This window comes from Silene latifolia, chromosome 5 (genome assembly GCF_048544455.1).
Source record: "Silene latifolia isolate original U9 population chromosome 5, ASM4854445v1, whole genome shotgun sequence".
NCBI lineage: Eukaryota > Viridiplantae > Streptophyta > Magnoliopsida > Caryophyllales > Caryophyllaceae > Silene > Silene latifolia.
In genome coordinates, this window is record NC_133530.1 from 22,414,037 (window position 1) to 22,427,647 (window position 13,611).

The following is a 13,611-nucleotide window of genomic DNA, read 5'->3' on the forward strand; positions in this document are numbered from 1 at the left end:
ACTAAAAGAACATTATCATCATTTTTCAATATAAAAAGCTAGTCACTTCCTTTCATTTAGTCATCCTAAAAATAACAATGAAGTCTCCACAAATTATTTTAATTGGGATAATAGCTCTTCTTCTCTATGTTGGTGAGTGAGTTCTTCCATGCTTATTTTCGCTTTTCTTTTAATATGACGTTATATTTTAGTTTTATGTGGTTCAGGAGTAAGTCTCTTGTAAACAAATTTACAATAAACATAGTAAAACTATTAATAAAGTACTTAAATGTCATTACTAACCAATCATGGTAGTTGGAAGTGGATGAGGTCATTAAGTAAAATAATTGTCGGTCTTACAATTACTTTGTGCGCAACCAACGTATACAAGTATTATTGTCGAGGATTAACCACAAATACTATTATAGCTTATGTTGTACAAAAGCATTGTGCAATTATTAACTTTTATTGTGTTTTTGTATATTTCTTTTGAGCTTTTCATAATTTATGAATTTAATAACAATTTTTTATGTGAAAATTAAGATTTAATTAAATTTATATATATTTATTTACATATTTGTGCCCCAAAATTCTTATAAAATTCGATTGTAAAACCAGGGATGGCAAAAGATGAAGTGATGACCGAGACGACCGATGTTAATTCCTGGCCTCCGCCTCAGTGCGATCAATCACAACCTTGTGAACCACAAGGATGCATGTTTTGGTGTGTTTCAAAATATCCAAACTTGTTGAAAACCTATTGTGAAGATCCCTCTACCTGTTGTTGTCAACGCCGTTCTTTATCTTAACCAAGATTATACATACTCCGGATCAAATAGGTCTTGTATTATCGTACTTGTTAAGCTAAGGTTAATGTACTGTAAACGATAAGTCGTATCACAGCAATAAATTCCTTGTTTTTCGACGTTCTTTTGTTGATTATTGACACAGTTAAACGTGACGAGAATATTTTCCTCCTCAACGCTTATAAAAACGTTAGTATTTGAAAGTCAGTTTCCTAATTTCAAAAAAAAGGAAAAAAAGGAAAAAATAGTGCTGCTCAATGCAATTAATTATGTTAATAGACTGATATAAGAAAATCAGTAGGTCTATTAGTTCAGACGCCTTATTCCATTTGAAGACTTCAAATAGACCTTATATAGCCATTTTTACGATCAATCATTTTTAAATATACATAATAGTATATATACATACGTCTATAATCAATACATAAATAATCGGGCATCCACTATTACGCTGTGAAAATATGGATCATCACATGTGTGAACGCCATTAAAGGAAGCTTTAAGCTTTGAAGAAGATGAAATGAATTGATTGAAAAGTTGTAACTGAATTTGAACAGTAATGTAAATAAAATTGTGAATGTATTGAATAATTAGGAATGAAGTAATACAACCTATATATATACAAATGATTTCTAGAAACATCTAAGAAAATATTTAATAACAACTTCTAATAGATTTCCTAGATTTACGGTAGTAGTTACAATCCTCCAACAACTTACTTTCTTCATTGCGTCCTTCATCCTGCAGAATTGGTCCTACTCTGTTTTCGTTGAGCTTTGGCTTTGTTCCTTGGCTCTGAGTCAGCTACTGTAGGTTTATCATGAGCTTGAGATTCATCCATCTCATAGCCTCCCCTCAAGTTGGAATTGCAAGGAGAGTCAACAAGTGCAATCCCAACTTGGAAGTAAGAAAAAAATGTTGTTGCCCCAATGGCTTGGTCATGAGATCAACCAACTGCATGCTAGCTAGAGGAAACATGGGCAGTAGAGATGAAGCCTTCCTGAATGACAATCCAGAGTCAGGTGCTTCGCCCGTTCATGAAAGACGGGGTTAGTAGCTGATAGGCTTATCGTGTATCTATGCAAAGATAATTACCCTAAACAACAAATGAATGTAGCAATAGGGGTCGAACACGAGAAAACGGGAATTACGTTGTGAAATGCTATGGAAAGATTCTTATCAAGGTCGATTTCATTTTGTTTGTTTGTTGTTGGTTTGATGACTAATAAAAATTATGGTGTAATCTATATAATAAAAGGGAGTCTAGAGGAGTCAGGTCACACATGCAAAGTAAATATATGATTATGATAAACTCGGTAATAATATCATTGTCAATTGTTTAGGCTTAGAGACACTCACCTTACGGCATTAGTGTCAACCATAGACCGGGTCCTAGAGAAACTCTCGTCCATGACTAGGTCGTACTACTACACATGCTTAGTCTAATTCAATTCCGTACCTCTCGACTTTTAGAACGAATGAACAAACTTAATCTACGATTACGGCCAATAAACAAAGATTAAACGTGACGATGCAAACATGTGATAGAAACAATTTAGACAATATTATATCATCCTAATTTAACATTTAATATACTTGATTTTGCATGGCTTCCCTAGCCCCTAGACTAGGAAATTTAGCTACTCATAATGTAATGTAAACTATGAACATTGTTGTAGGAAATGCAAAGCATGATTATATGAATTATATAAACTAAATAAAATAACATGTAATGAAAATGTAATATAATAAACGTGCTAATGGTAAACTATGCGATAACTATATAGAAATGTAAAATTGTAAACTAGAAATAGAAATACCGTAATGGAAATGAACTTGTAGAGAAGAACAAATAACCAAGTAAACTTGAATGGGAAATGCTTGTATTATAACTTGAATGTAGAACAAAATGTTGAAAGATTAAACTAAGGAAAGCGTAACAATTTGTAAACTAATATGAAAACTATTGAGAAAATTATAATGCTTAAGGCTATGTAAAGTATTTGAGATGTAAAAATTGGATCCCCTAAGCCTTGAAATGCCTCCCCTTTATATAGGGGAGGGGAGTGAAACGTAAACAAGCTAGAAGCATGCGGCCCCGATCGGGGTCGTGTGATTTTAGCCCGTTTACAATAACTCTCCTCTTAATTGCTAGGAGTATCATATGTGGGTGATTTAATTAGCGATTAATCACCCGGTTTAAGACCTAATCCCTTGGCATCCTAGGTAGCTTGGAATCCTATTCTTTCTTATTTGACTTGGACTTTGAGTTGGGCTTGACTTTGGTTTGTTGAAACAATTGCATTGCACACATTAGTCCATCAACTTCTCCATGAAAAACCAATGCAAACACTCCATGCTAGTCCAATATTGGATCTTGTTTAGTCATTGTTCTCTAGTGGGTCATCTTGTAGTATTTTAGCTCCAAAAAGCTCAAGTATCCTACAAAACATGTTAAGACAAGCAAATACACTAGAACAACAAATATTAGCTCAAAACACTATGATAAGTGCTAAATGTCATATCAAATGGAGCTAATATAGGGGATGAAAATGTATAAAATGTGCACTTATCAAACTCCCCCAAGCTAAACTCTTGCTTGTCCTCAAGCAAGAAACCATGTCCCAACAATTGCAATATCCAAACAAGCTATGCAAAATGATTTAAAAACCCGAATCAACATGGGCAAGTGATACGTACATTTTATATAGTCTTTTTAGCCTATTTATGCACGTATTTCTACGCTTTTATCGTAGCTTTATCCTACGAAATGCCCCGAATATGCTACTTTGGGTTATTTTGTCTTATTTGCAGGAATGGACCAGAAAGTAGTGAAATCAAGCCTTTTACCGTCCGTTTAGCATGCATTTGGAGGAAGAGTGAATTTGGAGCGGGAATGTAGCTATTTTGAGATGCGCAAAGAAGAAAGATAGCTAGGCGAGCAAAGGAAGAACTTCAAATTGCTAGTGCCTACTTTGGAGAGCCATATATCGAGTTCTTTAACAGATATTCAGGTGATTCTAATTGGAGATGAAAGCTTGTTCTCTTAGCTTTCCAACGCCACTGGAATCACCCTGTTTGTCCATGTAACAAAGAAATGGCAGCCGTTTGAAGTTCAGTGCGCAAAGCAGGAAACTGTTGCTGGAAAGTACTCGATCGAGTAGAATTTTGTTCGATCGAGTCCTTTTTCTACTCGATCGAGTAGTTGCATTTATTGATTTACTCGATCGAGTAGATTTTCTACTAGATCGAGTGGTTTAAGCTTTAGTTTACTCGATCGAGTGGTTTTAAATCACTCGATCGAGTGGTTTCTCCTACGGGCTTGGGCTTTTAGCTTAAATCCGTCATTAGGTTGAATAAAATCCTATTTTTCTTATAAATAGGAAGGGGAGACGTCATTTGTAACTCTCCCACACACAATACACTGTTACTTTGCTACTTTTACTTTCTTTCCGGATTTATTTCAGTAATTACTTCTTTCTCTTTCTTTTCCTCCTTAATTTATGTTTATGTTTATTACTTATTCTCTATTTTATGTTCTTTATTTAATTATGTTTAGCTAAGTACCTTAATATGTTAGGACTAGGGAAGCCGTGGTAGCAGTATGTTAGGATTGACATGATTAGATTAGTTTTGCAATAAGAATTGTGTTAAGCAATATAATTGTGATTAGGTTGAATGAATGCATGCAGGAAACCGATTTATTTAGTTACCCCCGACCTGGATCGAAAGATTGGAAGGGAAGGCTTTCTTAATTATAATAGGTGATACCTAATTAGGGCGAAAGCTAAGTTAGGGAGACCCTAGGGCGATTAGAGACCGAAAGGGTATAATCGTAGGTTTAAGGACCGAAAGGTGACGACCTCGCTCTTCTTATCAATAATTTAATCGACTCAGTTGACCCGATAGTGTAGCTGCCACGGTAGACCGATTCCTAGCATATTTCTCTCTTTTATCTGTTTTACCCTTGCATTTCTCCTTTATTTCCTCTTATTCATTTCCCTCTTGCCTTTAGCCTCATTAGTTTAGTCAAAACATTTCAAACCCCCAATTGTGACATTAGACAGATAGAATAGACAAGTAGATAGTAAACCGTCTCCCTGTGGAGATCGACCCTACTTACCGCTGACTTCTGTTAGTAGTAGCTAGGTATTTATTTTTGGTACAGAAACGATCGTATCAAATTTTGGCGCCGTTGCCGGGGAGGCAACTATTTATTTATTTGTTTAATTCTGTCTGTTTTTAGCCTCAGGTGATTTTTCCCTTGAGGCCGTTCTAATCTTTTCTTTAGTGCTGTTTTGATAGGCCTTACAGGTTCTACCTAGACAGTTCTAGGTGAAAGATTGTCAAAGGGAAGGCTTAAGTACCTTTGACCCATCACCTATGTGCCATTATATGGCACAAACAGTGATTTATTGCGGAGATGTGGTTCTCATTGAGCACAATGCGCCCTTTGCATGGCGTAAACCGACGAGCTCCTCGAGTTCGGGCTTTAGGGACGACGAGTTAGTCAAGCAAATGTAGTTGTTCCGCCACATCCACCCTATCAATGGCCACCGCAACAAGATCCACCTGATATACGAGAAAAAGAGATTGCGAGTGAAATCTTTGTTGGAGGCACTTGCATTCCAAGTGCGAGAAGGTGATAGAGACACTTTTTCGCGATTTGATAAGCTCGAGTCTGACATAGCTCAGCTAGCTGCTGAGTCGGATAGTTGGCAACCAGAAGAGGTATACTTTACTGAGAGCGGTCCTTCCCATGAAGAACCCGTGTTGCCCAATGCTGAGGATAATTTATATGACTCGGATGACGAATTTCTATCATATTTCAATAGCTTACGCGAAGATTTCAGCGCTGTACAGGAAGAATCACTCGATCGAGTGACTTATATTAGTCGATCGAGTGAATTTCCAGAAGAAAGCTCTCGATCGAGTGATAATTCTGCTCGATCGAGTGAAAATCAGGAAGGAAGTGGTCGATCGAGTGACAATTCTACTCGATCGACTGAATTGGCCAACGAGAGCATTTATTCGTCATGTGGATTTGTTTTGGATGACGATTTTGACGATGATAATGGATACGGTGAATCTCCCATATTCAAAGCCGAGTTGGATGCACTTGAGGCTGCGATTTACGGGCTGAAATCCACTGAGGAGGATGACGAAGAGGCAGCTGAGTCGGTAATTGCTCCTAGCATGGAAGAGGTAATATCTTCCTTTGTCAATGATTCCGTCATTGAGAGCGACCAACCCGAGGTAGTAAACGATAATTTATTTATTGTTTGTTTAAATAGAAAATTGCCTCGTTTAACTCCTGCTGCGCATTCCAATGCTTTGCCCCTTCCCAGTAGGTCGTATAATTTAACGATTTTTCACCGTCCTTATCATTTTAATTTCGTTAATCTGAAACAGGACCTTAATTTATCGTCTACTGCTCCCGCGCTCCTATATTTTGTTGATAAATTTAGGAGCTCACAAAGAAAATTTGTTAGACTTAAATGTTTATACACTTTTATTTCCTACTTCTTTATTCCACTGTGGTGCTACTTATGCTTCTGTGTAGCACATGCGCAGATGTATGATTTAATGCTGCGCGCTTTGAGCTGTTTTGATTATGACTAATTAGAGAGGCTCGAAGAAAAAGAAGGTTGAGCTGGGACTGATCGGTTAACGCTGCCCGGAGGCAACCCGGAGTTTTTATTTTGCATTTTTATTTCATTTCAGTTGTAATAAATGGTTTTCATACCATAGACGATCTCAGTACGCTTGTTTTGTTAGTTTTGCGGGCTGTTTTTCATTGCGTCTTTGCAGGAATTACTAAGGATCACTCGATCTAGTACTTTTTGTACTCAATCGAGAGCTTTTGCTGCTGAAATCACTCGATCGAGTACTTATTCTACTCGATCGAGTACCTGCAAAAAAAAAAAAAAAAAAAAAGTACTCGATCGACCGCTTTTCCTCTCGATCGAGCTGTTTTGGACGCCCATTGCTTGGATTAGCTTCTTGTGACGATGTTTCGGAGCTATTAATGACCTCCCACGTTGCTGGCTGGTTTGGGGAGGTCCCTTATTCGCGCAATCTTGTAAGTTTTCCGCATTTACTCTCTTTCTCTTTTAGTTTGCATTCCCTTTCCATGTTTTGGTACAATGGGGGCATTGTACGGTTTAGTTTGGGGAGGTTATGCATCCATATCTGTGTCTGCATCTTGTTTTTATTTGCATTTCTGTTATCACGTTTATTTCCGTATGCATTGTTGTTTATTTTTCATATAAAATTTAAAATCTCATAAAAATTGAAAAATTTCGAAAATTCAAAAAAAAAATCACGTTTATTTTAGCATATAGGTTGAGTCGGAATGGTAGATTTCAATGATGAAATTGCACTATTATTTGTCTTTTTGCTTAAGCCTTGCAATAAACTTTTATCTTTTAGCTTTGTCTTATTGCATATCTACGAGTTAATGTTGAATTTAGCTGAACGAATAGACTTGACCTGAAATTTTGGCAACTTACTTATAATTTCTATGATTTAGAGCCTTATAAATTGGTGTCATTTGTGACCAGTTTCATGTAGGATTGTGAGTAGTTACTCCTTGCATAACATGTTCATTAATTTGCACGTATATGAAATTCAATTGCTTTTTGCCTTCATACATTCAGGTTAGTGGTTGGTGTCACATGCATGGAGGTGCTTACAATTTCCCTTTCTTTCATTTTTACCCATTTAACTCCACATTAGCCAAATTTGCCTGTTGACCCTTAGCTACATTCCAAATTCAGCCTGCCTTGTCAAGCTAGTTTAGTGTATGTTTTGCGGTATATTTTTCATTGTGCCAAGTTTGGCTTGTATTTGATGATTCGGAGTTGGTAATCTATGAAGAAAGGGAGGATGATGAAAAAAAGGAAAAAAAGAATTTGAAAAAGGAATTCGAAAAAAAACAGGAAAAGAAAAGAAAAAAGAAGAAACCGAAAAAAAAAATAGAAAGAAAAAAAGATGTTGATTGGTTGACGGTTTCACTCCTATACTTTATCTATATTTATTGAGGAGTATCTTCAGTTCGGTTTGGTGAGTTTTGTGCCAAATGAAGGGCATATGTGCTTAATTCATAATTGAGTGAGAATGGATGTTGTTATATGGTTTTGTTTAGGTACTAGCTTGATCACCTATACCTCCACATTCCCATAAATTTTTTGCCTTTTCTTACCCATTGCCTCACTTTACCATAATTTTGTAAGCCCTCGGCTGTGACAGGACCTTGTTTGGTTGGAATGTGTGTACGGTAGCTAGAATTGTCTATCATATTAGTTGCATGCATGTTTATGTGGGTCGTAGTCTAGGTGAGCGACTATTTTTCTTTCTCTCTTACATATATATGTTCACCCTTTGCTTCATGAGAGAAGAGTGACCCGTGAGAGTCCATTATTAAAGGTCTTGCAAGGTCGACGGTTCAGCTTTATTATAAACATCTTACAACTCGTTTGCATTTGACTGTTTGCTATAAGTGTTAGTTGCTTGCATTAAATTGGTTTAAGTGGACATTTGTAGCTAGCTCTGAGTTATCTTTTCTGTTCCGTTAGTTGTATTTTAGTTTACTCGAGGACGAGTAAAGGTTTGGTTTGGGGAGATTTGATAAATGCATTTTATATAGTCTTTTTAGCCTATTTATGCACGTATTTCTACGCTTTTATCGTAGCTTTATGCTACGAAATGCCCCGAATATGCTACTTTGGGTTATTTTGTCTTATTTGTAGGAATGGACCTAAAAGTAGTGAAATCAAGCCTTTTACCATCCTTTTCGCATGAATTTGGAGGAAGAGTGAATTTGGAGCGGGAATGTAGCTATTTTGAGATGCGCAAAGAAGAAAGATAGCTAGGCGAGCAAAGGAAGAACTTCAAATTGCTAGTGCCTACTTTGGAGAGCCATATCTCGAGTTCTACAACTGATATTCAGGTGATTCCAATTGTAGATGAAAGCTTGTCCTCTTAACTTATCAACGCCACCGGAATCATCCTGTTTGTCCAAGTAACAAAGAAATGGCAGCCGTTTGAAGTTCAGTGCGCAAAGCAGGAAACTGTTGCTGGAAAGTACTCGATCGAGTAGAATTTTGTTCGATCGAGTCCTTTTTCTACTCGATCGAGTAGTTGCATTTATTGATTTACTCGATCGAGTAGATTTTCTACTAGATCGAGTGTTTTAAGCTTTAGTTTACTCGATCGAATGGTTTTAAATCACTCGATCGAGTGGTTTCTCTTACGGGCTTGGGCTTTTAGCTTAAATCCGTCATTAGGTTGAATAAAATCCTATTTTTCTTATAAATAGGAAGGGGAGACGTCATTTGTAACTCTCCCACACACAATACACTGTTACTTTGCTATTGTTACTTTCTTTCCGGATTTATTTCAGTAATTACTTCTTTCCCTTTCTTTTCCTCCTTAATTTATGTTTATGTTTATTACTTCTTCTCTATTTCATGTTCTTTATTTAATTATGTTTAGCTAAGTCCCTTAATATGTTAGGACTAGGGAAGCCGTGGTAGCAATATGTTAGGATTGACATGATTAGATTAGTTTTGCGATAAGAATTGTGTTAAGCAATATAATTGTGATTTGGTTGAATGAATGCATGCAGGAGACCGATTTATTTAGTTACCCCCGACCTGGATCGAAAGATTGGAAGGGAAGGCTTGCTTAATTACAATAGGTGATACCTAATTAGGGCGAAAGCTAAGTTAGGGAGACCCTAGGGCGATTAGAGACCGAAAGGGTATACACTACTACAATAACCATTAAGGAGAACGGTCAAGCACCGTTCTAAATGCGTATTTCAACCGGCCTGTGGCCAAGCGTTCTCTTTGACATATGAGAACGGTTGGTAAATGGTCAACCCGTACTCGTTGTTATTTCAAATAGCACGGTTGCTAATGGGAACCGCTCTCATTGATATTTCAAACAGCACGGGTGTAAAAGGGGACCGGGCTCTTTGTTAAGGCGTTCTCTTTGACATATGTGTTTGGCGCCATTGTTGAACCTTTTCAAAGAGAACGGGGGATGATACAACAGTCCTGTTTGTTAAGGCGTGCTCTTTGATATACCATCTGGCGCCATTGTTTTACCATTTCAAATAGAACAGGTTTAACGATTAACCGTTCTCTTTGAAAAGTGTTTTTTTTTTATATTTCCTTTCATCGTAATTCCTACACGATTGAATCGTATATATAGCTCATATAAGAATTAAACCTGCATTAAAATTCAGAAACTCCAGCATATTTTACGCAACAAATTTTATTAGAATTAACAAGGACAAATCCTTGAAAAAATATACATCGTTTAATGTTTGTAATAGCGCATATAAATAAAAATCCTTGAATCGTTATTACTTAGTAGCATGTAAGTGCAAAAATAATTGAACATCAAGAAATTGTAATCGGCTTCATCCACCATTACTTTTCGGCTTAAAATTGAGTGTGAATTCAACCCAAATATTCCGCACCTCGTCGATTTGCTCAACCGTATATGTCTTTGGGGCGTTAAGCATGAACTATATATATAGGACATCCAAAAATTTAGTTAATACACTATATATATGACGTGTAAAGTAAAGCAATTAATAAGATGGAGATTATAATAAGCAAAGCGATGAAAATAATTGAAATGAAGAAAAAAATACATACATTTGGGGTAATATTAATATGTCTTCCTTTGATTAGCTCCAACATATATCGACAAATATAATACCCGCATAATACGCTCCCATCAGGCTGGCAAGGACATTAAAACAAAACCAAACCCATATACATATGTTATATCTACTCCGACAAAAAACAGGCCAAAATAAAGCCTGATGCAAAAGCTGACGAGAATGCAAATACTGATCAGGCCAAAAAACAGGTGCTGCACAAAACTGACGAGAATGCAAATACTGATCAGCCGAAATACTTGAATTGCATTATTTTTTATGCTTTAAATCCTGAACATTATCAATCTATAAATGAGATATTATAAGAGGTTCAGACTTACTCTATTCCAGCTATTTAGTGATAGTGCCTTACATTTGGTCTACGTTAATTAACTTGAACATATTCGACAGATAGTCTTTTCAAAGACACCTCCTATTCATTTGGAAGATATACAGTACCTACACACAAATTTAGTTATAAATGCCGAAGTAACACAAAATTTACTTGTAAAACAGATATAACAATTGGGTAGAAGAGCAATCTTCATCAGGAATTTGGATTTAGAAGCAGAGCATAGCAAACCAACAGTCTAAATATAACCCGCCGTTCGATTGCCGACCCACAGTAGGGGCCTCGGCCCCCAAGGGCACGTGTCGTGGGCTAAGCCAGCACATCGGATGCGGTGCGGTGGCCGCCTTGAATTCATTTTAACCGGCGGCGGGTTGAATCCTTTGCGGACCAATTAAATACGCGACGGGTATTGTAAGTGGCGAGTGGCCTTCTTTGCCACGATCCAATTTAAACAAAACTTATCAATATGAAGCAATCTGATATCAAGGAGTAACATAGAGGAGTTGAGACAACTAAACTTTTCTCCTTAAGCAAGGAACTCTAGAATAGGACCATTCATCGCAATGTTTATTCTAGTGTAGCTTGGTACGATTCGGTTCTTTCAGTTTCAGTATTTGTATTTTGATAAGCAACAAACAAACGTAAAGTGATACCCCGATCAACTTAATTATGCAATTTAACTTCTTAAACAATAGCTATATTACTCCGTACTTAGTCTCATTTTCAAGAATGTGAGATAAATACGTTAGGCTAGACAATATAATGGGACTGAATAAATAATTACTTAGTTATACCTTTCTGCGATCACCATAGCCTTTACAGTTTACACATTGCTCAACGTCTCAACTTTGGACCTACCATTCTAGAAACATTTATTATGAACTCACTAGTTATGCTTACATTCATGTTACCGCGATTGAATGATAGGTAGAAGGTGATCACTGGTGCTTAGTAATGAAACAGCTTACCAGTAAACAAAATCATTGTAGTCAAAACATTAAGCTATTGATCCTCTCATTCCTCTTCAATAGGTCAGACTCCTAAACCAAATAAGCAAACTTGTTATTTTGATTGTACAAGCATTCTCATAAAAGAATCAATTCCGTATCCTATCATTTTTTTTAATCGAGCCACACCAAAGAAAGCAAACAGCAAGCCTCATAGTACAACATTACATCTGCCTTTAGCCATGGAAAGTTCTCACATTTTGTACTGCATCTTGTATTGGCATTATATCTACCTCATAGCAGCAACACAAATTAATCAAACTTTTTCATTCGACTCAAGACTTCTCTCTTAATCAGACGCCAAATTCATTATCTACTCAATTTTAACATCAATTCTTAATCAATAGTATCAAAAAACAACAATTACACTTTACTCTAACCCTAATTTGATTTATATAAAACAGGCCCAATTTTCATCCGAATCCTAGTTCATAGACATTCAAACTCTAATTCAATTCATTTGGAAGTATTAGTAGACCAATTAAATCCTATTTTCGAAAAAATAACTCACAACAATGTTTCTGAAATTTAATAAAAAAGTTGTGCAATTAACAAATACGAAGCGATAAGGTAAAGTACCTCGTGCTAGTTGGATAAAGGGGCTGATAAGCTGAAGCGTAGGCGGAAGCATGTGGAAGCTCAAGCGGCAGCATGACAAAGTTATTGTATAAGAGATGCAAAAAGGGGTTAGTCCAGAAATCGAGATGCGAGAGATTGAACAAATGAAGGGCTGCTCCTTCTAAACAATCTAACCTATTACTTACCCCCATGTTTGAGAAAAAGAGGAGATAGATCCATTTACTTTAACGCTTAAGTCATCATTAAGAGAATTCAGTAAGTCTTGTAGACGGATATTATTTTATCAGAAAATAGAGTAATATTTTATCGTGAAATGACTATATTTGATTTGTCTGATTTCCAATGGAAAATAGTCCATTTAAAATAATAATTTGCGACCAAATTAAGATGTGTGGGATTTTTTTATATTTTATATTTTTATACTTCACCTCGTTGTAAATAAAATTGTCCTAAAAGATTTATAATGGAGGTTTTTATATAGAATTGTGACATATTTTTTTTATCACATCTATTCTTAATTAAGACCGATGCACATAGTATTTTATCAGTTACTTTCGTCAATTATTAGAATGACCGCAATAGATGGACATGATAGCGGTTTTTTTACAAGTGATTGAATCTATGCCAGATAAATTGTGTTCTTTTCGGGTACGAGTTGAGTTAGGACAAAGATGTCGATCGTGTGATATTACGACATTTACGCCACTTAATTTTAAGGGTCAAATAATGTGAAGTAAGAGGAGGATTTAAGACCAAAAAAGCCTTCTTGCTTTCTATTGAATTAGTTTGGATTTATTTGATTGTGAGTTTTAAGTAAACTACTAAATTATTGTTACAAGTTTCAATTTTCTGGTCTTTATTATTATGTCACAAGTAGTATGGAATATTGCTATATTGAAAAATGCAACACTTACAAAAAAAAGTTACATTGTTGACTATAAAATGCAACACTTTTAAAAAAATGATGCATTATATTGGTATTTGCAACACTTTTGGGCAAAATGCTGCATACATAAAATCCCTTCTCAAAATTGCAACACAATTGCAAAGCGTTGCACACAAAATGTTGCAATAGATCGATTTTGTAGTAGTGTGCTGTGATTCGGTCTGTTTCAGGTTAATTAAGAATTTCGCACTAATTTGGAAGCACATTAGTTAAATACCTAAACGAAACATTCATTAAATCTGAACAGGATATTGAGGTGCAAATAT

The 13,611-nt window shown here is 36.0% G+C and overlaps 1 long non-coding RNA gene across 5 annotated transcripts; it reads right to left on the reverse strand.

The window, feature by feature from the left end:
• Positions 1-10,218: 10,218 nt before the first annotated feature.
• LOC141657056 (uncharacterized) lies at positions 10,219-12,628 on the reverse strand. 5 transcript variants are annotated; one of them, XR_012548644.1, is made up of 6 exons: positions 12,400-12,627; positions 11,782-11,853; positions 11,608-11,675; positions 10,803-10,920; positions 10,457-10,543; positions 10,219-10,323 (listed from the first exon to the last, which is right to left on the reverse strand). It is a non-coding gene; the product is annotated as an uncharacterized LOC141657056 (long non-coding RNA). The 5 variants fall into 5 exon arrangements; XR_012548642.1 differs by having other exon boundaries at positions 11,608-11,853; positions 12,400-12,628; XR_012548645.1 differs by lacking the exon at positions 11,608-11,675 and having other exon boundaries at positions 12,400-12,624.
• Between the last annotated feature and the right edge of the window lie 983 nt (positions 12,629-13,611).